The sequence below is a fragment of the Sus scrofa genome, chromosome 7, assembly GCF_054392235.1.
Source record: "Sus scrofa isolate SSC_HxYL_T2T_F1_AM1 chromosome 7, Sscrofa_HxYL_maternal_Yorkshire_Landrace_v2.0, whole genome shotgun sequence".
Classification (NCBI taxonomy): domain Eukaryota; kingdom Metazoa; phylum Chordata; class Mammalia; order Artiodactyla; family Suidae; genus Sus; species Sus scrofa.
Window position 1 is genome coordinate 15,174,610 of NC_139389.1, and position 24,090 is coordinate 15,198,699.

The 24,090-nt window shown below is 39.2% G+C and overlaps 1 protein-coding gene and 1 long non-coding RNA gene across 9 annotated transcripts in view; one reads left to right on the top strand and one right to left on the bottom strand.

Annotated features, from left to right (window-relative positions):
- The window catches only part of LOC146401208 (uncharacterized), a 268,508-nt gene extending 248,930 nt beyond the window's left edge, over positions 1 to 19,578 (bottom strand). For 3 of the 8 annotated variants that reach the window (XR_014809676.1, XR_014809673.1, XR_014809674.1), the window contains exons 1-3: positions 19,023 to 19,169; positions 17,670 to 17,745; positions 16,015 to 16,130 (exon numbers count right to left, since the gene is read on the bottom strand). This is a non-coding gene — a long non-coding RNA (uncharacterized LOC146401208). Of the gene's footprint in view, positions 1 to 16,014; positions 16,131 to 17,669; positions 17,746 to 18,119; positions 18,248 to 19,022; positions 19,170 to 19,445 lie in introns of those variants that run through there. The other 5 variants (XR_014809671.1, XR_014809675.1, XR_014809678.1 and 2 more) reach the window with 3 other exon arrangements.
- LOC110261733 (uncharacterized) overlaps positions 1 to 24,090 on the top strand; it is a 1,083,992-nt gene that overhangs the window by 1,011,839 nt on the left and 48,063 nt on the right. The gene's annotated exons all lie outside the window — the stretch shown is intronic.

A 24,090-nucleotide genomic window follows, 5' to 3' on the forward strand; every position in this document is an offset into this window, starting at 1 on the left:
TTATAGCATGTGCTCAACCAACATGAGCCACTGGCTATTATCCTACTGAATTGGGTGCACACACTTAGCCATCAGAGAGCCCTCAATTGTATCTCCTTAGCTCCGCCTTAAAAGCATGTACTCCAAAAGCTCTGCCTTGAAACCCCCCAGATTTCCTCTCCTACTCCAAATTCCATGGATGCTTAATGGAGGAGTAACAAGGGAACTGGGCTAGAAAAGAAATTAGTCGCTTGCACCTAAGTGGCTAAAAATGTACTAAGAGTCATCAAAGGTAAAGATCAATTTTAAACGCCAGGTGCATTAAAAATAGAGCAGGTGACATCCTTCTCACTTTTGAAAGTTAAAGAGCTATCCCTTACCTGCAATTCTAAAACCATATTTTACCTTGCATAAATGTCCAAGGCAAGACAAAGGAGTAATAGAGATCCCAACTGGCCAATGACAACAGAAAAAGAACAGAATAGCGATCGGTGTGGGGGGGGGGGGGGTAGCGGAATGCGAGGAAAGAAGAAAGAGAAAAGACAAATGACTGAGAAAAAAAGTGGGAGGGAAAAAGACCACAGAGAATAAGCTGAGGTCAAGTGTAACGTTCCCCTGTGATGTGGGTGAGGAACAACTGAGGGAGGAGAGACAGCCCTGCTCTGCACAAAGTCAAGGTTATGTGGTTCTTGCCATCTACTGAGCTGTGGCTACCTAATCTCAGGGGGGAGAGAAAAGTCAAGGGGAGAAGGCTGAAGCATCAGCATGACTGGACAGCCAGCATCTAGACAGTGCTCATCATCATGACTGCTTAAACCACAACTGCCCTCTGTCAACAACAGGATGTTGTGAGAGCAATCAAATGACCTGTTAGGAGCCGACATCTCTGGAAAGAGGTACCACTTAAATGCAGTGTGTTATTACTGATGGTGATGGTGAAGACAAGGATGCTGACTGTTTCTACTCAGGATCTCTGCAGCTAGAACGTCTGCCTCAGCGGAGCCCGAGCTGCTTCCAAATCTCATTACTGCTTACCTGTAACGAAGCATCATTTAAAATAACCCCGGGAAAGCATTTTAGAGGTTGCCAACAAAATGGAAAGTAAAATTAACTATTCGAAGAACTTTCATCTGATGTGAGAAAATCACAGATACTTTTTACTTTTCATTCGTTTGCCAAGAAGACATTCACTTGAATACATCATATCTGTGACTAGGACTAACTTTACAAGTGGATAGTGTCCCAAAGTGGGAAAATTCAAGAAACTTTCCTTGCCCCAAAATATCTCCCTTGTCCAGATATAAAAATAATCAACAATCTGTCATTAAAGATTTGTTCCTCTGGACTTCTCAGCAAGTAGATATCCATTTTTAATAATGCAAAAGCTTCCGGATTTTATCAATAAATTCAGCTAGCAAAAATACTAAAAAACAAAATAAAAATTAAGTTTACTGATTCAACAAAATTTTATTGGGCACTGAATGTGCTAGGCAATTTTCTAAGGGTGAGAATATAATTGTGAATTAACTTGACAAAAATTCCTACCTTTAAATGATTTTAGATTCTAAAGGGACAGAAAAAAATAAACCAAATGATTACTGTACTGTAATGTAATTTAAAAAATTCAACTAGCTTTGTGCCCTAAAAATAGCTACTGTTTTGTTATCCGATGTTTTTTGACCACTTCGAGATGGGATTCTTAGCTACACAGAATGGTTAGTGATCTGAAAACCAGGGTGGCACCAGCATAAAAGGTATTTAAAAAATTGAAACGCAAATAAAAGAGAGTAGCAAGCCCCCCAAGTGAAAGTCATTCATTTGGCGGTTTTACTTAAAATTGGCTAACCCAGGGTGGTTCTAAAGATCTAGCACTAGAATAGGCAAAATGGCAGATTCAAAGAGAACTCAAAACAAAGCATCTTCTGCAGCTCCAATGAAAAACAGCATCCAAAGAGTCCCAGTAGTCAAGCTTAACTTCCTCCTGCTACTGCAGGAGGATGAAAGTTTTGCCTCCTCCCACTTATTTCTGGTTTTCAGTTTTGCAGCCACAGAACTGGAAGAAGGAAGCAGTTCTGGGATTGCCAGCAGGGGGACCAGGATCCATGGCAGAAAGACCAGGATACCCTCTATCCAGTCATCGGCACAGTCAGGGCTAAAATGCCTCCTTCATCTTCCAATTGCTGCTCTACAGAGTCAGAGCCCTCTTAGCTGACAGAGGGCACATGGAGGATGAGCATCTTTCAAAGGACCCACTATACTTTCTTCCAGGTGAAGGTGCTGGCAAGCTTTCAGAATTTTTTTAAGCCCTTTATCCATCATAGAAAGCAAAGAGAAACTTGTTAGAGCCTTGAACTCCTGGAGGGGAAATAGGCTAGCCTTCCACAGACCTGGACCAAGCTCAACACCTGCTAACAAAACAATTACTTATTAGCCAGCTGCACAGGCTGAGATGAGCCATCAGTCAACCCAAGCTTCTCACCCCAGAAAGACCCCCCAAACATCAGTCCCAGGCATAGAGCATACCCATGCCTCAGGCACCCTGCCACTGACAAATATGATGAATAGGAAGTATGTTCTGCCCACTTTTCTTGAGCATCTTGAAAACCTCTGTGTTTCACAGCCAAGTGGTTTCTGAGTGTGTGTCGAGGTATTCTTGCATGTGTGTATGTGTTGATATCTAATTATGCGTAGGTACAAATAGGAATAGAAATACGGGCATTCCCAACAGGACCACTTACTGTAGTGCAAGGACTCGGCTATATCCTGCCAGCCCTGAGAGGTTGTTGTGGGCTCCTGTGTAACACACCAGTAGATACACGGCATCGAGAGAAATCAGACTGAATCACGACCTGGGAAGCATAATTTTCCAGCATCTTTATGCTCATAATCAACAAAACTTATGTTAGCAAGGCTGGAAGACGCTCTTGTGAATCTATTTCTCATCCCTTTACACTATCAACATCCCTACAACTCACTACTCTCCCTACCCCATGTGTAACTCTGCACCTCCCAGTGTCTGTTAACTCAAGCTAGGACGTTCATGTTTCCCTACAGGTTTCCAATATGGTTCAACCAATGTTGAAATGCCCATGAATCCTCCCAGATCTTGCCTCCCTCTTCTGGAGTCCACGTTTTCTCCTCCATGTTTCTGCTGAGAAAGTCTCAAGTGTGTTGGTCAGCATTCAGCTTCTGACTTTGAAAAACCCTGATGAAGCCACGACGACCTCCCACTCGATGCTATCGCAGGTCACCTGTCTCCTCTCCTCAGCAAGACATGTTCACAAATGGCAAAGCCACCATGCAAGGAGGCAGCTTTTTGAGAGCAGCAGCGGGACCACAGGAAGATGGTGACTGGGTGGTCATATTCTATGAGATGGCAAAAGTGTGGATTGCTCTTGGCAGCCACTGCCAGATTGGATGGCATTTTCCTCCTACTCCTCAGTGACACTGAAGAATGTGCATTCTTCTATCCATTCACTAAATAAGAACTCTACAGATCCCCTGTGAGGTGGTTTTTCAGGGGTACAAATGTACCATCAATCTGCTCATAAGACTAAAGTTAGTACATGCGCTTGTCTTTATGACAGTTCCTGAACAAGGTGCCATGTTTAAATGCAGGGTGACTGACAAAATCTGTTCCCAAGCAGTTTATGCAAAGAAAGGGAACCAACTAAGACGACATTGCCTTTATAAGTAAGGAGTAGGGAAAATAAAACAATATGATTTTTAAGGACAAATCTTCTCCTATAAAAAATTCTGTATATAGCTACTGGCCTAACAGACTCTGTGCTGTGTTCTTTAAATAATGGGAATAATACAGATGAAACATTGAGGCAGGAAGCCTTCCTTCACAGATGCTACATAATAACCTTGAACCATGGGATTAAAATGTAAACACGTGAGTACCCTTTTACATCCCTCTGCCCCATCTTCGCCTACAAAAAAAAAAAAAAAAAGAAAAAAGACATTCCTGAGAGAGAAAAAAATACCATAAAACATCAACATGTCTCAACTTACTAGAAGGGACATAATATTGTTTATTAGCTAATTATACTTGGAACATTTTCTCATGTATATTTGATGTTCGTGCTGGCATTTGTGACTATTGAGTAGGAATTTTTCAATACTCCGGATAGCTTTCAAATATTTAAAAGAAGTTCAAATCAGCTACAAATGCAAAGGTTGTTTATCTCAAACACAGCATACATGATGGAAAATAAAATTACTAACAACCAAGCCTACATGAAATAGAGAGGAACCTCAAAACATAAAGAGTAGTATGATTGCTCGTTCCTGATTGGGGACACTATGATTTGCTCTCTCCACTTTATCCCAGCCACAACTCAAAATAGCACTGAAAGCAAAGGAAACCACACAGGGAGTATAGCATAGTAGTGAAAGTAGTTCGGAATCTTTTTTTTTTTTTTTTCTCCCCAGAGGTTCTTCAAAGTGTAGGTCAGGTTGATCACCTGTTTCACTTTCTTAAACATTTAAAGAAATTTTGAGAATTTGAGTAAAATCTAACTCTACTCTATTGCAACCATTATAACAAGAAACATCATCACATTTGTGAGCAAAGCAACACACAGGAAACATTATTAGCAATAACAATGAAAGACTAGAGAAAGATTTATTTTAGGAAATGTACAACCAATAAATTTTAAAGCAGAGAAAAATAAAATATGGTTTTGTCCCCCCGCCCAAGAAATTGCGAACAATCTTTCTACAAGTATCCCCAAAGCCTCATTTATTTTAAAATGGACATTCTTGGGACTCAAACACAAGTCAATCAGTACAAAAATTGTATGTCGACAGTATGAGAATGGTGAATAAATTAAATTTTCATTGGTAGAAAGTTTCACTGCCATGGAAGATAAATAAAAATGCTTGTAGGAAGGGAAGAGACAGTGCGTGTATTGGGGGGGAGGTTTGGGAAGCCCCCAGTGAATTTCCTAAGTGCCATTATTGCTGAGAAATTTAAAAGGGTGATAGTATACATCACAAGAGAAGTGCAACAGGGCAGCTATTCGAAATTTGTTTTTCACACATTTAGTGCAAAAACAACAGCTCTTGCAAAAAAAGGTCAATCTACACACACGTTAATCTCCAATCAAGCTGCACTTCATCCAAATGTGATTGCAGATCTCTCACATGCCAGGAAGACGTTTTTCATTTCAATCTATCACTACCAGCATTTTACATTCATTATGGTCAGGGGTTGAAGTGCATGCTAGGTATTTGCCTGGGTCTGAGTTCCAGCACTTTCCTAACTACCGTGAAACAGAATTAACATAGGAAGGTGTGCACGCGCAAGACCCACACACCTACGCTTCAGCAACATGAAGCATGTGACTTACTTTGGCTCAAGTAATAAGATTCAGACAGGGCTTCCTTTCCAACCTGACTTCACCCCCTGGAACTCTTGCAGGGGTCCTCTCAGCATGCCAGATCTTGCTGCATGTGCCGTAATAACAAGGCACAGCAGGATGAGTAAAAAGCAAAATGCAATTAGCAGAGGCTGTCCTTGCTTTTGCAAATTTAAGTCAGACACTGAAACTTTCTTTACTCCAACACCTGTGGCTGTGCCTTAATTTCCTTTTTAAAAATAGTTTGAGTACTTTATTTTAAATTATCAAATATCAGAGAGAGAAAAAAGCACAAATGTTCACCTTGATGAAATCTTGAAAGGAACAGCAACATAACCTATGCTTGTGACCAGAATTCACGGAATCCTATACTTGCCCTTTCTTGAATATAAATACCCCCTCCCTACAACTGTACCCAATATCCCTAAAATATATTCCATGTACTTCCTTCATCTTAAGATTGTATTATATAATTATGCGTACTTATAATATGGCTGAATTATGCCCATGTTTTATTGATGAAATTCAAAGCATACAGAATATACTCCATCATGTTTGGCTTTTTTTTTTTTTGCTCAATAGGGTATCTTTAAGATTGATCCATATTCTTCTGTGTACATGTAGTTTGTTCACTTTTTATTGTTGCATACTATTCCAACACATGAATATGTCACAGTTAACTTGTTCATTTGAATTTTGATGGGCATATCTGTCCCACTACAATGCAGCTTTGAAAAGTGTTAGCCTTATTCTGGTATACATAAGCAGACATTTATGCGGGATGAACACATAAGAATGGAGTTATTGGATCATACTGTGTATGTATGTTTGGTTTTACTAGAAATTAGTAAAATTTTTCCAAAGTTTCCATCCCAGCAGCAATGCCTAGGAGTTCTGTTCCTTCACTTTTCCAACAGTACTTAAGTTTTTGGGGTTTGGGTTTTTTGCAGGACTAGTTGGTGCTCCTTTCCTTTTGAAATAGAATAGTTGGAGAGGGAAGACCTCTCTGGCCTTTCTGAACTTCTAATCCATGATTGCTGACTCATTCTAAAGCTCATCCAAAAAAAGAAAAAAAAAAAAAGGTGATGCAGTGGGTTAAGGATCCAGTGCTTTCACTCCAACGGTTCTGGTCACAGTGGTTCTGTGGTACAGGATGGACCCCTGGCCTGGGAGCTTTCCTATGCCATGGGCACAGTCAAAATCCAAATTAAAAATAAATGTCATCAAAACTTCCCCCTATCTTGTCACTGTACGCTATTAGGGAGACTCTTGATTTAGAACTGACTTAAGTGAAAACCTATATTAGTTCTGAAGGAGTTATTACACTTTAAAAAATCTGGACAGGAGTTCCCATCGTGGCGCAGTGGTTAACGAATCCGACTAGGAACCATGAGGTTGCGGGTTTGGTCCCTGCCCTTGCTCAGTGGGTTAATGATCCGGCGTTGCCATGAGCTGTGGTGTAGGTTGCAGACGCGGCTCGGATCCCGTGTTGCTGTGGCTCTGGTGTAGGCCAGTGGCTACAGCTCCGATTCGACCCCTAGCCTGGGAACCTCCATATGCTGCGGGAGCGGCCCAAAGAAATAGCGAAAAGACAAAAAAAAAAAAAAAAAAAAATCTGGACAAAAGACCTGAGAAAAGAGACTAAATCTATCAAAGACCCAGAAGACCTATAACTAAGATGGAAGAAGAACAAAGCAGTTCTGCATTATCTATAAGTCAAATAAGTAAACACCAGATTCTGCAGGGGAAAAACATCAGATCTTATTAATATGGCTGAGAAAGTTAATCACAAAGAAAAATAAATCTGAGAAATGCAGTGTAGGAACATGGGAATTAAATAAAGAAAAAGCCTACTCTTCCTTCATTTCTGTCTCCTCCTACAGATACACACACACACAAATTATTTCACTCACCACCTCCAGTACTAATTAGTGAGTGACTTCTTTCCCTTGAAATGCTGACAAGTTCCAGCTGAATACATTTTTTTACAAAAGAAAACTGAAAATTATTTGACTCTGAATTAATATTTTTTTCAGGAATGTATTTCTCTCTTGACTAAGCTCCATATATGCAGAGCTATATCCCAAACAGGCATCTGCTCCATAAGGTTCCTGCCGGACAGGGCTCTGAATGAAGATCCCAAATATGTTTCCTAAGCAACTCTTTTGTTTTCTATTTCAAACTCTGACAGAAACAATGAATTTTTACATAGAGGCACAGAAACTTGATAGAGTTGATGGATTATTTCTTAATCCTTGATGGTTTGCTGTGCGGGGTTTCAAAATCAGGACCATGATTTTCCTTGGCTAGATCTACTTGGACATTAGCATTTATCAAAAAATCAGTTTATTCCTTGCTTTGGAGATACACTCTGACAAAATCCTACAATGTATAGGATCAACAGTTACCTGGGAGATGGAGTATGAATTGATTACCCTTCTGACATGAACTCATTTATCAACACAAGTAAGAGATTTTAGTTGGTATTGCTAGGAAATGGGCCAATGGTTCACAATTATCATATTTATCTATGGGAGCTTTTTATTGTTTTGTTTTTGTTTTGGCTGTCCCGGTGGCAGGTGGAAGATCGCGGGGCAGGGATAGAACCCATGCCACGGCAGCAACTCGGGTTGCTGCAGTGACAATGCTGCATCCTTAACATGCTCCGCCACAAGGGAACTCCCTGGGGGAGCTTACTAAAAATCCACATATCCTGAGAGTTCCCTGGCGGCCCAGCAGTTAATGGTCTGGCATTGTCACTGCTGTGGCTCAGGTCACTATTGTGGCTCGGGTTTGATCCTGGCCTGGGAACTTCCCTATGGCCTGGGTGTGGCCAAAAGTAAACTCAAATAAAATGTGCATATCGTAAAAATCCTGATTCATGAGCACTAGAATATCATACTTATTTTTTTTTAAATTACCCTAGCGACTATGAAACCTCGCCAATGTAAAAAACCAATGAAATGAGAAGGAAGAAGAGAGATGGAAAAAATCAAATGCCAAAGGACCAAACTTCTAAGTTCAAGATTTTTTAAAGGTTATAAATGCTAGGAGTTAGCATTTCAAATTTATGGGATGATATGCTCATAATACTCCTCCCACTTTCTCCTTTCCCCTTGCAGCCACTATAATAAAGAAATATGACCATGAGTTTGTCAGTCTGAACCCTATTTCTGTTTACAAGGGCTCTATTTCAGTTAAGTTCACTTTCCCCTTTTCCACAATGTATAGGACTTCATTTCTGAGGGTTTATTAAATGCATTCCACAAAGTTCTGGTTTATGGTAACTCTGTTCTACACACTCCCATTATATCCAAACAGTTGTGCTTTTTCAAATATGAAAGAAATGAGGAACCAAACTGATCAAATGTTACTTTAAAAAAAAAAAAAAGCCGCAATAATTTTGATGTACCTCTTTCTGAAGAAGAAAAATATTATTGTGTGCTCTATGGAAAACAGGACAGTTCACAAAAGAAACAAATAAACATTGAGATAAAAGCCTCGGTATATTAACAGTCTTGCAGACTATCGAAATTTTACTGAAATAATACTTTCCGTTACCAAGTGAAGTGAAACCAGAATCCAAATTACACCTTATTCAGACAAACACTGACCAGGTTCCAACCCAGACCGAATGCACTGGGTGTGTTCAGTCTGGTCCATACTCTTCCCAGTCTACCCACTCTAAGGGAGGCATTTCCAAAGCTAAACATACAATAACAAGAAAAAAATAAGCCAGTGAATTCAAGCTATAAACTAATTCACTATACTTCTGCATTTTACCTTTTCAAAGAATAAGTACTTTCTCTTCTAGACCAAATGGCATGGTTTCTATTAAACTAGCGCAAGCTAAAAATATGGTCATTCTAAATGACTATAAAGAACAAAGCATCAAATGATTCCTACATAACCAAACTAGAATTTTATGATCAACTCTATAAAAATAATAATTAATCTTCTAAATTCTACGCGGCAGACATTATGCAGAATAAGAGATGACAAGAAACTCATTGATAACAGATCATTAAGAGGCAATATGCTTTTCTTGAATAATAGCAAAATGTTGTTTCCTGCTCACTAAAAACAACAAAACTATTAGCTGAAGCTTTATTTGAATGGCCTATTAAAGCCAAGGAACTAATAAAAAAAAACATGAGGTTATTATCTTCAAGGATTAAAAATCACCACCCATTATAAATATATCCAGTAATCTGAAATTGCTTAAAAGGATATCGGATATACACACTATTTCTCTAGGATAAAAGCAGATTTCTTTTCCTTCACTGCCAAGTACTTACTCTTTTAGAAATAATCCCCCCGTCTTTTTTTTTTCTTCAATAGAGAAATAAACACACATATTTGGAGATATTGACAAACCTGTGCAATGATATCCAGTCTTCATAGTAAATAACATCAGATTTAAAGAAATGACATTCAGGTTTTCCAGGTAAAGTCATCCTCATCCCTCGCCTTTGTTCTACGTGTTAAATATACAAGAACTAAGACGTTATAAGTGAAATAAGATCCTAACACTCAAGATAAAAATCTGATTTGCAGAACTATATTATGGACTTGTTTTTTCCCTAGCCCGGGGTGCTCAGGGCACTGTTTTCCTTGCGGTCAGCAAATTGGAAAAAGTTTAATTTTTTTCAGCTACATGTGAAATTCTCAAGGGTATTCTCTATCATCATTGAAAATAAACCTGTCATAGTTCCTTAAGCCCCTAAACGGAAACAACAGTAATAAATCTACAAAATAGAGTCTCCAAATTAATATTGTTAACATAAGCATGATTGTATAAACCAGTAGCTCAGACCTGGTGAATTTCTCTGAACTATATAATATAAACTCAAGTCTTAATGTTGGTTTTTCAGTTTGTAACTATTTCTTTAAAAAAAAAAAAAAAATTTGTGTGCGAGACTAGCAGAACTAACTATCATGAAAATGATTTCAGGTGCGAAAGTAAAATATATTTTTTAAATATTTAAGTATATAGCCAAGTTTCAAAGAAAAAAGATTGGATGGCTTTCCCCAAAGGCTGAAAACATCTAAAAATTTTGAATCCAGACTTAACAATGCATTGAAATTAGCAATGGCCTTAGGACAATTTGCTAAATAAACCATAATGTCCTAGAGCTCCATTCTTTCATGGAGGGCAAGAACCAAGCCTTCACCTGACTCCAGAATAGAGGCAAAATTATCTACTCTTGGGAACAGATAGCAGAGTAAACTAGGAGGAAAAAAATATCCACAGAGGAAGATGATGTTGAGATGATGATGTATCAGTTTCCTGACCTGAGATAGAGGAGAGGAAGTTCCCATTAAGATTTCGTAATCCTAAGCCAGTTTTCATGTAGTATTTGGGCTAGAATTCATACTGTTTATATAATTCCTAAAAATTCATGCTGAGGGAGTTCCCTTGCAGCACAGCAAGTTAAGAATACAGCATTGTCAGTGCAGCAGCTCAAGGTGCTGCTGTGGCTTGGATTTGATCCCTGGCCTGGGCACTTCCGCATGCTGTAGGTATGGCCAAAAAAGAAAAAAAAAAAAAAAAAAAAAAATCCAAGATAAGAATTGTTTTAAAATGGCACTTAATCAGTAGTGCCTTCAGGAGTCTGACATAAACAAAGGTAAATCCCCATTTAAAGGAAACATTCATTCAACCTAGGCCTACAGGAATATCCACAATCAAAAGTTAAAATCGCACAATTAAAAAAAGAAATAGACATTATATTAACCATGTACCAGGACCTGGAGAAACAACAAACAACAAATCAGATCTACAAAAACTGGAATGATTACAAACAAAATAGAATGTAAATTCACTATATTTAAGGTGTTTAAATAATAAGAGGATACAGGAATTATTTCAAAAGAAGGCAAGACTATGAAAATGAGGTTTATTTGAAAATACCCATAAAGATTTTATAGAAATACAATGTACAATAAGTGAAATTTAAAATGCAATTAACTAAACAGCTGGAAACTCAAAGCTGGAGACAAAACTAATGCACTGGAAGACAAACTTGGAGAAATTACACAGAATGAGTCCCTGAAGGAGAAAGAGAGAGGAAATATGAAAGACAGGGTAAAAGGAATGGGCAACAAAAAAGACAACTAATATCTAATAATTGACATACTAGAAAGAAAAAACAGAATGCAGGCGAGAATATTCTAAGAAATATTGGCTAAAGCTTGTTTCAGAATTAAGAAAAAATACAAATTCTCAGAATTTCAGTATATCTAAAGCAGAATAAATGAATGGAAACCCACCCCTGGATATACTGTAAAAATCTGCAGAGCATCAAAGACAACAAGAAGATCTTGAAAGAAGGCAGAGGTTAAAGTCAAATTAACAAAAATAAAAATTAGACAATTGAATTTTCAACAGTAATAACAAAAGACAGGAAAGAGCAAAAGAATAGCAAAATGTGCTAAGGAGAAATAACTGTCAAGACAGAATTCTACATAAATGTAAAATTATTATTTAAGAACCATGGGCAAAATAAAGACATCAAAGTCTGAGTTTATGCTATTTCTAGAGGCTTACAGGTCTAACTATAGGATTTGGTTTAAGAATATTTTAAATAAGCCAAAAAGAAAGTCTGAGAGATAAAAAGAATGGTGAGAAATTTAAGAGACAAGAAAGGAGTAAACATAGATTAAACTGAGGAACAAAAGACATCGAATATGTAAAACTATAAAATCTATTTTGTGGGATTTATTTTTTAAAAAGCCACTGGAAAATAATAGCAAGTAAGACAGTAACAAGTAATGGGAGTTCAAATATTCTTTTTTTTTTTTTTTTTTTGGTCTTTTTGCCATTTCTTTGGGCCGCTCCCTCGGCATGTGGAGGTTCCCAGGCTAGGGGTTGAATCAGAGCTGTAGCCACTGGCCTTCGCCAGAGCAACAGCAAGGGGGGATCCGAGCCGCGTCTGCAACCTACACCACAGCTCATGGCAACGCCGGATCGTTAACCCACTGAGCAAGGGCAGGGACCGAACCCGCAACCTCATGGTTCCTAGTCGGATTCGTTAACCACTGCGCCACGACGGGAACTCTCTCAAATATTCTAAAATCACTACGCAATTGGGTAAGGCAGAAATTAGGATTATTAAATTAAAATACAGAATAAGCACTAAAATCAAAAGAAATACCAGAGTGAAAATGGAATGGAGAAGACACAACATATTTGAGTTAAATCCAAATGTATCATTAATCACAACAAATTCAAATGGACTAAACTCCATGTTAAAATAAAGGTATTTAAAGACCAGAATTTTTAAAATCTAGATATATGTAGTTTAGATTAGACAGCATAAAATATCAAACTGATTGGGCTGTACTAATGTCAGAAACTATATGCTTTAAAACAAAAAGAAACATTCTAGAGATAAAGGGAGCATAATAGCATAAGGATTTCATTTACCAGAAGATAGAATAATTTAAATTTGAATGTACTTATAATATAGTTTCAAATATATATATAATAATAACTGAAAGATCATAGTAAATTTACAAATCTGTCATGATAAACTATCTTAAAACATCTTTCTTATTATTAATAGGAAAGTGAAAAATGGATAAGACTATAAAACACAAATAGTAGCCTCAATATTATGAATATAAAGAATTAGGAGTTCCCGTCGTGGCGCAGTGGTTAACGAATCCGACTGGGAACCATGAGGTTGCGGGTTCGGTCCCTGCCCTTGCTCTGTGGGTTAACAATCCGGCGTTGCCGTGAGCTGTGGTGTAGGCTGCAGATGCGGCTCGGATCCCGCGTTGCTGTGGCTCTGGCGTAGGCCGGTGGCTACAGCTCCGATTCGACCCCTGGCCTGGGAACCTCCATATGCCGCGGGAGCGGCCCAAGAAATAGCAACAACAACAACAACAACAACAAAAAGACAAAAGACAAAAAAAAAAAAAAAAAGAATTATTCCTGGAGTTCCCATTGTGGCTCAGTGGGTTAAGGATCCAGTGTTGCCATAGGTATGACATAGGTCACAGCTGCAGCTCAGATTTGATGCCTAGCCCAGGAATTTCCATATGCCATGAGTGCAGGAAAAAAAGTTGAAATATATTCTTAGAAAAAATATATACCTCGCCAACTGGACTCAAGAAAAACAGATGATTTGGATAGATTTGATACAATTAAAGAAATTTAATCAGTAGTTTAAAATATTCTCCCAAATGAAATACCAGGCCCCGGCAAGCTCTATTCACTATTCAAGGACAGATAATTTCAATCTTATATATAATATTTCAGAAAGCAGAAAAAGAAGAAAGACTATTTAACTGATTGTTGAAGCTAGTATAATTGTGATACAAAACCAAGGAGGGAAAACATGAGACTGGAAAATTATAAGCCAGTTTCACTCATAAATACAGATGCAGAGCATTCATTAACAAAATATGAACAAAATACATCCAGCAATTTAAAATAACAATTTTACAAAAAAGCAAAATAAGTAAAAAACAAATGGGACTACATTAAAATTAAAAACTTCTTCATCAAAGAACACTATTAGCACAGTGAAAAGGCATCCTACTGAATGGGAAAAAATATCGCCAAACCATGTATCTGATAAGAGGTTAATATCCAGAATATATATAAAGAATTCCTACAGTTCAACAACAGCAACATAACAAATAACCTGATTTAAAAATGGGCATAGAACTCAAATAGACATTTCTTCAAGGAAGATATGCAAACAGCCAACAAGCCTATGAAAAGATGTTCAACATCACTAATCATTAGAGAAATGCAAATCAAAACCACAATAAGGTTATTACCTCATACCCCTTATTGCTACTCTCAGTAACACAGACAATAACAAATGTTGGCAACTGTAGAGAAATAGGAACACTTGTGCATTGTTGGCAGGAATGAAAAATGGTGAAGCTGCTATGGAAAATAGTATGGTGGTTCCTCAAAAAATGAAAAAGAATTATCCTATGATAGAACACTTCCACTTCTGGGTATATATGCAAAGGTTTTGAAAGCAGGATCTCAAGGGATATTTGCACAGCCACATTCATGGCAGCACTGCTCAGAAGAGCCAAGAGATAATACCAATCCAGATGTTCCCGACAGAGGAATGGATAGGCAAAATGTGATATATACATACAATGAAACACCATTCCATTTAAAAATGAAAGAAATTTGGAAACATGCTACAACATGGATAAAGCTCAGGGACATTACGCTAAGTGAAATATGCCAGTCACAGAAGATGAATACTGCATAATTCCTTTTCTATGTGGTATCTAGAATAGTCAAATTCACATAAACATAGTCAGACGGTGGTTGCCAGGAATATAATTCTGACAACGCAGTGGGTTAGGAAGGATACAGAGCAACAGGAAGTTGATATACTCAGGTCAGAGAAGACTGTTTTGGGAAAGCCATGTTGGCATTAGCTTGCAAGGCTGAAGAGCTGCATACCCTTCAATTAACAACTCTACTGTGCAAATAATGACATCAGGTCAGGAGTCACTATTCTGTTAATAAAGCTTATAGACAGAATAGAAATTAATAATGCATCACAAAAGGAATATGCAGTAGAGATAATCTGGCACCTTTGTACAGGAAACAAGCACAATCATGAACAAAGGGGCATTATTTATAATAGCACGAATAAATGGAAGCAACCTCAATGCCCACCAGCAGAACTAGTAAATAAAATGGATATACGATGAAATAAATACATTCAAGCCTTACCGTTCTTACCTAACAAAGGATTCCTGCTCTAGAGGCTTCTGCTCTAGTTATTTCTCCCTTTCCATCTTGAGAATAAAATCTGTTATTTCTGGCTATTTGCCCTCTACACTGTATTTATATATAATTTACCCACTGGATTCAAACCCTGGTTTTATTTCAGAACTAGTAAATACCCTAGAGACTTATTTATTCTATCATTTTCCCACTTTCTTTCCCCCACCTCACAGCACAGAGACACAAACACACATTTCTTGTCACCCTCTTCATGCGACCTCTAAAATATTCAAGTCTCTTAAAATACCTGTGGAAATGTCCGCTGCCTCCCTGTGACAATAGTTTTTGCCCTTAAAACCCTAACTTCTATATTTAGGACCAAGAAAATGATTTTTTAACACCTGAACAAGAACAGAGGGTGATTAAGATACAAATTTTATATGCTAGTTTATTTTATTTCCAATTATAGTCTTAGTAAATGATGTTAATATTTAATAGGAATGGCTTTGTCACTCAGTGCTTTTGCCCAGTAAAAACCAGAGCCCCTAGCATTTTATTGGCACTAAAGCAGTCAGCTGTGACATAGGATAACGGCAAGGGTAAAGAAATTCTCCTCTGTTTCTAAATTAAATGTCTCCTCAATGACTTGAATGTTCAGGTAGAAACAGCAACTGCTCAAAGAAACTGGCTCCTTTACCATGAAAAACAATAAACAGAGCATTTTCCACAAATCCAAGGAGACTGTAACATATGCAGAGGAGATGAGAATCATTTTAAAAGGTGTTAATATTATCATGGGAGTCACCTGTCTGCACCAATGCTGACCCTCTTGCTTAGGTATGTATTGTGTGGATTGAGGAACCCAAAACAGATGCTATATATGTAATCCAGAAAGAACCACAAAGGGCATCCACACCTCATGCCTGTAGATGAGAGAAGCGTAAAATGACTTACTCAACAAAGTGTATTTCAACAGCATCGCCCTCCATCCTCAATGCCCAGCAGCTAACACTGGTTACTGGTGAAGCTCCCTTATCAGCTTGTACAGTGTTCTCCAGCAGGTTCTGATGCTATGAGACAAAACATCAAGTTTCAGGTGTTGGTTTGCCTTACAAAATGATTCACATATGATTTCTTGAGCTATGTAGTTCCTTAAAGCACATAAAAATATGACTTGAAAAAAAGTTATCCTGTAATTTAAATTGACCACTTGTCTCTCAACGAGCATGACATGTGGCCCATGATCAAATGACTTTATATAGAAGATATATTTTCATCTACACATTTTTAGCACCATGTAAGCAGACCCTAACTTAATGTGTCAAGCCACTTAATGAGACATCACCATTCGTCATTAAAATCTTTTTTTTTTTTTTTTTTTTTTTGGCTATGCCCATAGTATGCAGAAGTTCCTAGAGGGATTGAATCTGAGCCACAGCTGTAACCAGAGCCAGAACAGGGACAAAGCTGCATCCTTTACCCACTGAGCCTCTAGGGAACTCCAAAATCATTTGTTTTTATCTATCTGTTTCTATGCAGCTCTATGCTAGGCACTATGAAAAGTCAGAATTTAAACGTCTCTCCTTCACAGGATATGCAATTTAAAATAAAAATGCGAAAATGCACATATTGAAGATCAAATATAAACACTAAACATAAGCACATAAGTATGTTTGATCACATCAAAAGGGTAGATGAATGAGGGGTTTTTCTGGCCACACCTCCAGTGTGTGTAGAAGTTCCCAGGCCAGGAAGAGAACCCACGCCACAGCAGTGACCCAAACCACAGCAATGACAATGCCGGTCCTTAACCTACTAGTCCATCGGGGAACTCCTGGATGAAAGGAAGTTCTAAGATTTCATTTTGAAAGTGAAGGTTTTATGAAAATCTCAACTCTCTGTTTTGAAGCCTTATTTCAGCTCTTGGGCTTGAAGAGGGGTCTAAATAAGGAGAGTGAGCCTGTACTCAAGGGTTTCAGAGGAAAAAAAAAACCAAAACAAAACTACAGAAGAGACCACATCATAGTGTAATTCATAAGGGGGACATGATTACAAAGACAAACAAGGGGCAAATTCCATGCAGTGGATCTCAATGTATCTCAATATCAGAAAACAAATATGTTTCATTAATATGCCACCATCCCCTGAGAACCCATTTATCTGGCTAACAGAGCCAAAGAGTGTTTTTCTAACACTCATCTCTTACCAGGAAGACCTCACCTACTTTGAGTTCCTAAATACACCAGTAATCTTTAAAATCCTAGATTAGAGAAACATTTAAATTTAAGAATAGTTGCTCAAGCTTACTTCATCCTAGTGGCAGTCAGCAGATATTGTTTTCCTCTAAGTTACTCTTGCAAAAAGGAAACTCCTTTTTATCATATTAGGTTCTCTCAAAATAATACAGTTCTAGGATTCTTTTAGGCTAGTAGTTCTCCAGTGTAGTCCTGAGAAGAGGGCTTCGACTTTACCTGGAAACTTGCAGGAAATGGAAATTCTCAGGCTCCGCCCCAGACCTACTCAACCAGATACTTGAGGGATGAGGCCCAGCCATTCCTTTCAACCCTCAGGTGATTCTGCTACACGTATTGAAAACAAATGCTTTGTACCTGTAGATAATAGCACCATCCATGATTGCCCTTGTTCCACTGTCAAGACAGGCATATCAGCTTTCCTGTAGAAATACTACAAGAAATAAAAATGGTTTTGTCACACGTTTCTGTTGGTTAATAAATACTCCCCAAATGGAATAATATTCTACTGTTGTGGTTTTCTTTTTACCACCAAACCTGTGGCATGTGGAAGTTCCCTGGCCAGGGGCTGAATCTCAGCTGCAGGTGCAGATTGGAGCTGCATCAGCTTGCAGCAACACTGCATCTTTAACCCAGTGAGAGAGGCCAGAGACTGAACCCACATCCTCATGGACACTATGTCAGGTTCTTAACCTGCTGAGCCGCAATGGGAATTCTGGAATAAGATTCCTAAATACTCCATACTCATAAACTTTCAGTGTTTGGGGGACTGTAGATTGTAGTGTTTTACAAAACATTTGCCAATACATTGTCGATGAAGTCAGTAAATTTAACAAGCTCCCAGGGGGTCTTCATTCTCTCCTGGGCCTCTGGCGGAGGAGAACCCTAATAGGCTGTCTCATACAAGAGCTCGCCTTCGTGTGCCAGGAGGAAGGATGGTCCCAGGAGAAGGTCTGAGGATAAAAAATAAAGAAATTAAAAAAAAAATTTTTTAAGCCTGAGATTTCTTTCTCCATCCTTAGCAAGCCTTGAAGGTGGTCTTCCCCGACACCACCACCCCCCCTCTCCCCGCCCCAGCAGATCTGAGACTCTTCCAATGGGCCAGGCCCAGTTCTCACTGTCAAGGTCTGGAAATGAATGGTTTAATAGTGAAGGAATGTCATTCCCTGAAGTCTCAGTCCCTTACCCATCAATCAGTTGTAGTTAAAACCACACAACCCTTTTTTGAAATACCAACCTCAGTCGAGTCGAAAAGAAAATCAACTTCTTTTAGCAAGTAAACGAAAAGATATTTTTATGCATGTCAGACTAAAACCCCACCAAGGCTCTGGAAAATTCTCTAAGTGCATAATCCCCGAACCCGGTTCCCATCGGCCCGGGAATGAAGCCCTTCCCGCCCATCACCAATTACCTCCCACCAAACTTCACCAAGAAAAGCGGGGGTCGGGGTGGGGGGGTGTGAATCACTATTTCAGCAGCGGTCATTAAAACATACACACACACCCTGATAATAACGTCGAACTCCCTCCAAAATTAGCCTCCACAGTCCTATAAATTGGTTTCCTTTGTGATCCAAAATTGACTCGTAGGGCACTAGTTAGAAAATAGTCGCTGAAAAGCCGGGGCCTCCGAGCTTTCGGATCCTGCCGGCCTTTCATCATGTAAACAAACGCATCAGATTTAAAGCTTTCCCATAATTGTTATGCTAACCTTGGAGCGAAACCTCTCCATTTGCATTTGAAGGAGCTAAATATTAGGCAGGAAAGAAAGTGCTCTTTTTGAAAGCCTGAGAAAATGTCCCCGCTCGGGACTGCCGGGCCATCTGGGCCGCGGGCTGGGCGCGCGCTCCCGCCCCCCGCTCCTTGGCAGCGGCGCCGGGAGGAAGGGGCGCCCGGACGGCCGTGATCTGGCTGCACAAGAATGCAGACCTGCCTCCCCAGCCTCCGGCGCGGGCCTTCCTCGCTCGGGGCGGGGGAGGCCGGGGACGTGGGAGCGAGACCGGCCGGTGTCCTCGCCCCTTTCCCAGAGCGCATTCCAAAGGCCCGCTTCTCCCAGGCTGCCCGCCGGAGAGGGGCGTCCGCGCCGCAGGATGAGGGGCTCCTGGGCGCGAGGGTGGGTGTGGGGGCTCTATACCTGTGCTGGGAAGGCGAAATTCATATTTTGTCAGCCCTCTGACCCACTTTGAACTTGATCTCGTGGAGCATCCAGATCTAGCCCATTTAGTCCAGGCTAATAGTGTCAGCACATTAAGCTGGGAGTACTTAACAAGAAAAACACTGCATCGTGGGGGCTTTTTAAAGGAGGGACGTCTCTATTTTCTCCTCAGACCATTCCAGGAGAATAAAGTAAAGGCGTGCAGCTTTCTACCTTTTTGTGCAAATTGAACCAAAGCCTATCTAGGGTGAGTCACAGGAAAATCACTCCCGGGAGACCTTGGAGGGCATCAGCAACCAGGAGGACAGGGCTGGAGAGGAAAAGATGCTGCTAGATGCAAGGAATATAATTATTTTCTTTCACCACTTCTCATTTTAATCTTGTTTCGAATATAATTCAAAGGTGCTTTGATTTTTAAATGACTTCGCTGTTGTCAGAATTAGCATTTTTCACTAGTCCTAGGAGACATTCCGGAGCAGAACAGTATTTTTATTTCCCTCCCCCACCAATTGCTCCCCCCACCCCGCCCCCGACAAAGGCTTCTCATGCATCGCTGGACTGTGTTACAAAGTTAGGGGATTTTTCCCTCTCTCAAAGGAAGATCATTGAGGCTACAAGTAACCCTGGTAGCTGCTAGGAGATGGAATTCTTTAGGCTAGAACTGCATGTTGCACAAAATAACTGGCAAAAAGTGGAATGCAGGCCCACACTCGAGTCCTTTACAGGGGCAAAAAGGATGCAACAGAGACCCAAGGTCTAAGTGGGGATAGAAGATAAAGTATATTGTTTTCTCTAGTTGTAAACTAAGTATCAGTGTTAAGTCTCTAAAATGCATCAGCTACCATTTATTCTATTTATTTCATTGGTAGTTATTAAATGGCTACAAGTTTGGTTTTTGCTTTGTTTCAGGTTTTGTTTTGTTTTAAGACTATAGATTTTGGCCTCAGACAGATCCCAGTTCCAGATCTAGCTTCTCACACTTACTACCTTGGTGGCCCCAGTCAATTTACTTAGCATTTCTAAATGCCAGGATCTGTCATCTGTAAAATGGGTGCATTGACAGATCACAGTGCCTGGCACATCATAAGCTGTAAATCATCATGTATGTTATTGTTATCATTGCCATCACGGTCTTTTCCCAGAAGACTAACAAGGATCTTTAAAAATATGCATTAAATGAAGCATATTTTGAATGACAGCATTCATTGAATGACAGCATTCATTTGAATGTTGCCAGGTTGTGTTCCAGTGCTAAACAGATAAAAGAAAAGATCCTTGCTTTCATGAACTCCACATTCTGGTCAGGGAGATAAAGAACAGATCTGAAAAGTATTAAATATGATCGTTGCAGAGATACGTAGAGTCCATAAAGAAAATTTTCCAGGGAATTGGGAACTCAAGTGACTGAGAAAGGTGCCAGGGGAGGAGGGAAGGACTACTTAAAATGAGCACCTCCCAGAGGAAGTGACAAGGATAGGGTCCACCAGGCAAAACTGGGCTGGGGAAACATGCAGGGCCAGATTTGGTAGGTTCGGGAGCTCTGAATTCTTTTCAGAGCAATAAGAGATCATGAGAAAGTTGAGATCATGACATGATCTATTATTTAGAAAAGTCACTCTGGCTCACGACATGATCTATTATTTAGAAAGGTCACTCTGGCTCCTACATGGCAAGCAGACAATGGGGAGTGATGGAGGAGAGGGTAAAAGTGTTCCTCTGGGAAGCTTTTATAATGCCAAGGCCCACCTGTGGGCATGGAGCAGTGCCTTGGCATTGTTTTTCCTTGCTTTGTTTTGGTTTTGAACTCCCAGGTGATTTTAATGTAAGGCTAGAACAACCCTAATGAAGAGGCCATCTCAATTGTCCATTGAAAGATGCTGTGATAGAAGAGGAGGTGCTGAAAGGAGGTCATAGGCAGGTTATGTCTTGGAAGGAGAAGCAAATCAACCTGCTAATGGATTAGAAGTGACCAGGTTGAGTGGGGACAGAAAGGAATAACCTCATAGTTGGCACATGAGGTTGGTAAAATCAACCAGGATGGCAAAAATGAAGTCAAAGTAGACAGATGAAGACTGGAATCAAAAATACTGACTATTGCCTTTGGAATGGATAAGCAATAAGACCCTGCTGTATAGCACTGGCAACTGTATCTAGTCACTTATGATGGAACATGATAATCTGAGAAAAAAGAATGAATACATGTATGTGTAACTGGATCACCTCACTGCACAGTAGAAAATTGAGAGAACACCATAAACTGGCTATAATGGAAAAAATAAAAATCATTATAAAATAAAAGAATACCATGGCATAAATATAGCTATAATCTAATTATTCAGGGGAGACATCCTGCAGGCAGTTGATCTGAGAAGCAGGAGGACAAAATTCTACATGTCATTCATCTGTATCAATGTTGCCCAGTAGAACTGTCAGTGAGGACAGAAATGTCCTGTATCTGCACTGTCCCTGTAGGAATACTCACTACATGTGGGTATTGAGCACTTGAAATACAGCTAGACCTGTATGACTGAGGTGCTGAATTCTCATTTTATTTATTTTTGGGCTGTACCCACAGCATGTGGAAGTTCCAGGGCCAGGGCTGGAACCTGTGCAACAGCAGCAACCTGAGCCATAGAGATGACAATGCCAGGTCCCCAACCCATTGAGCCACTAGGGAACTCCCTTATCTTATGTTATTTTAATTAATCTAAATTTCAAGAGCATTATGTGACCAGAGGCTATCCTATTGGACAAAGCTGATATGTGTTGATGATTCTCATATTTCAATATCTTGCCTGGACCTCTTCTTTCAGAATCTGATACTTTTCACTACTTCCCCTGGTAACAGATCAAAGCCATTGTCCTCGCCAGCTTAGATTATCACAAAAACTTCCTATCTGGTCATAATGTGCCCGCCACACCCCCGCCCCTACCTTCTATTGTACATTCTCAAAGCAGCAGCCAAAAATCATCTTCACAGCTTAAGTTATAGCTTGTATTTCTTTTCTTAAGGCCTTCTAATGATTCCCCAACTCAATATGATTAAAAACCCAAATTTTCAACAGCACACAAAAAGACCTGCCTCATCTGACCCCTCCTTTGTCTCTCTAACTTCACCGCCCACTTTTCTGCCACTCCTCCTCTGTCCCTGCCTTGGCACTTAGCATCTTCTATTGTGCAATGTAATTAACTCAGATTGTTTATTGTCTGCTCTGCTCTTACTAAAAAATGAGCACTATTAGAGTAGGGATTTATGACTATTTCATTCACTATCATGTCTTTGACTACCTAGAACACAGTAATCTCTTTCTACTTTTTTAATATAGAAATTAAATAGTGGGAAATTTAGAATTGACTATGTGGCTTGTGTTATATTCTTATTACATACCTTGGTTTAGAGACTAAGAAGAAGAAAAGCCAGAAGGAGTCACTGTCCAGTGAGTAGAAAAATATCAGGCAAGTGTGGTACGTGGAAGAGTAGAGAAGTAATTTTTTCAAGTGTGAGGGAACAGTTATCTATATCATGCAAGTAAAATAGAGAATTGCTATAAGATTTGGCAAGATTGAGAGCACTGTCAACTAGGACAAGGGGGTTTTCAGGGGAAATTGTGGGCAGAAGTCCAAACGGAGAGTGTTTAAGCAGAATAAAAAGGAAGGAAGGAGAGACAATCTGTATAGACAACCGTCTCAAGATGTTTGGCTATGAGAAACAGGATGATCCCCGGACATAGAAAAATTTTATTTTAAGATGGGAGATATTTTGATAGCTGAAGGAAATGATTCAAGGACATAGCCCCAAATTGGAAATTTTAGGCCAAATACAAAGAATATAGACCCACAGCATTTTTAATCAGACAGGGCCCTTGAGGTTCTTCTTAGACAAACACTTTGCATTACAGATAAGAACTCTGAGGTCCAAACAGGTGAAGGACTTATCAATATCATATAGCAGAGCTAAAACCAGAACCAGAACCATAGGCCATGCTTGTATAAGCTCATTTCTATAGAGACAAACATTTCCAAATCCTGATATATTAGACCTGAAATGTTTTTCCCCTTGGAAAAGGTAATGTTTCCATGATTGCTAGTAGTCCACAGAGTTAACATAATAAAAATAATAGCTAATATTTACTGAATACTATGTGCTATGTGACTGCTGCTATACATCTATTAATATTAATTTATATAATAACCCCATGATATAAATAGATATTATTATAGGAGGTTTATAAGTTAGGGAAGTGATATTTTGGGAGTTTTGATTATTCATACACATATCTATTGGGATCCAAATTTCATAGTCTCTTCTATATACCATTCAGTCTCAAAATCATAATTCCTTTACCTGAAACGTCCCTCAACAGGGAGAAATACCCAAATTTGCCAGTTCATATAAGTGAGAGCTAATATACAAATTAATAAGACACCTACTTCTAAGTCAAGTATTCCTTTTCCAAAGTATTTGTTGGTCATTATGTATCCATGGTCTAAACTTTAAAAAAAATTAATTATGACAATCTTACAGTTCTGAGTAAAAAACAATCATGCTGGGGTTTGTCTTTCAGTTTTTTGGAATCAAGCACACTGGCTTTCTGGAAAACAAACAAACAAACCAAAAAAAAAA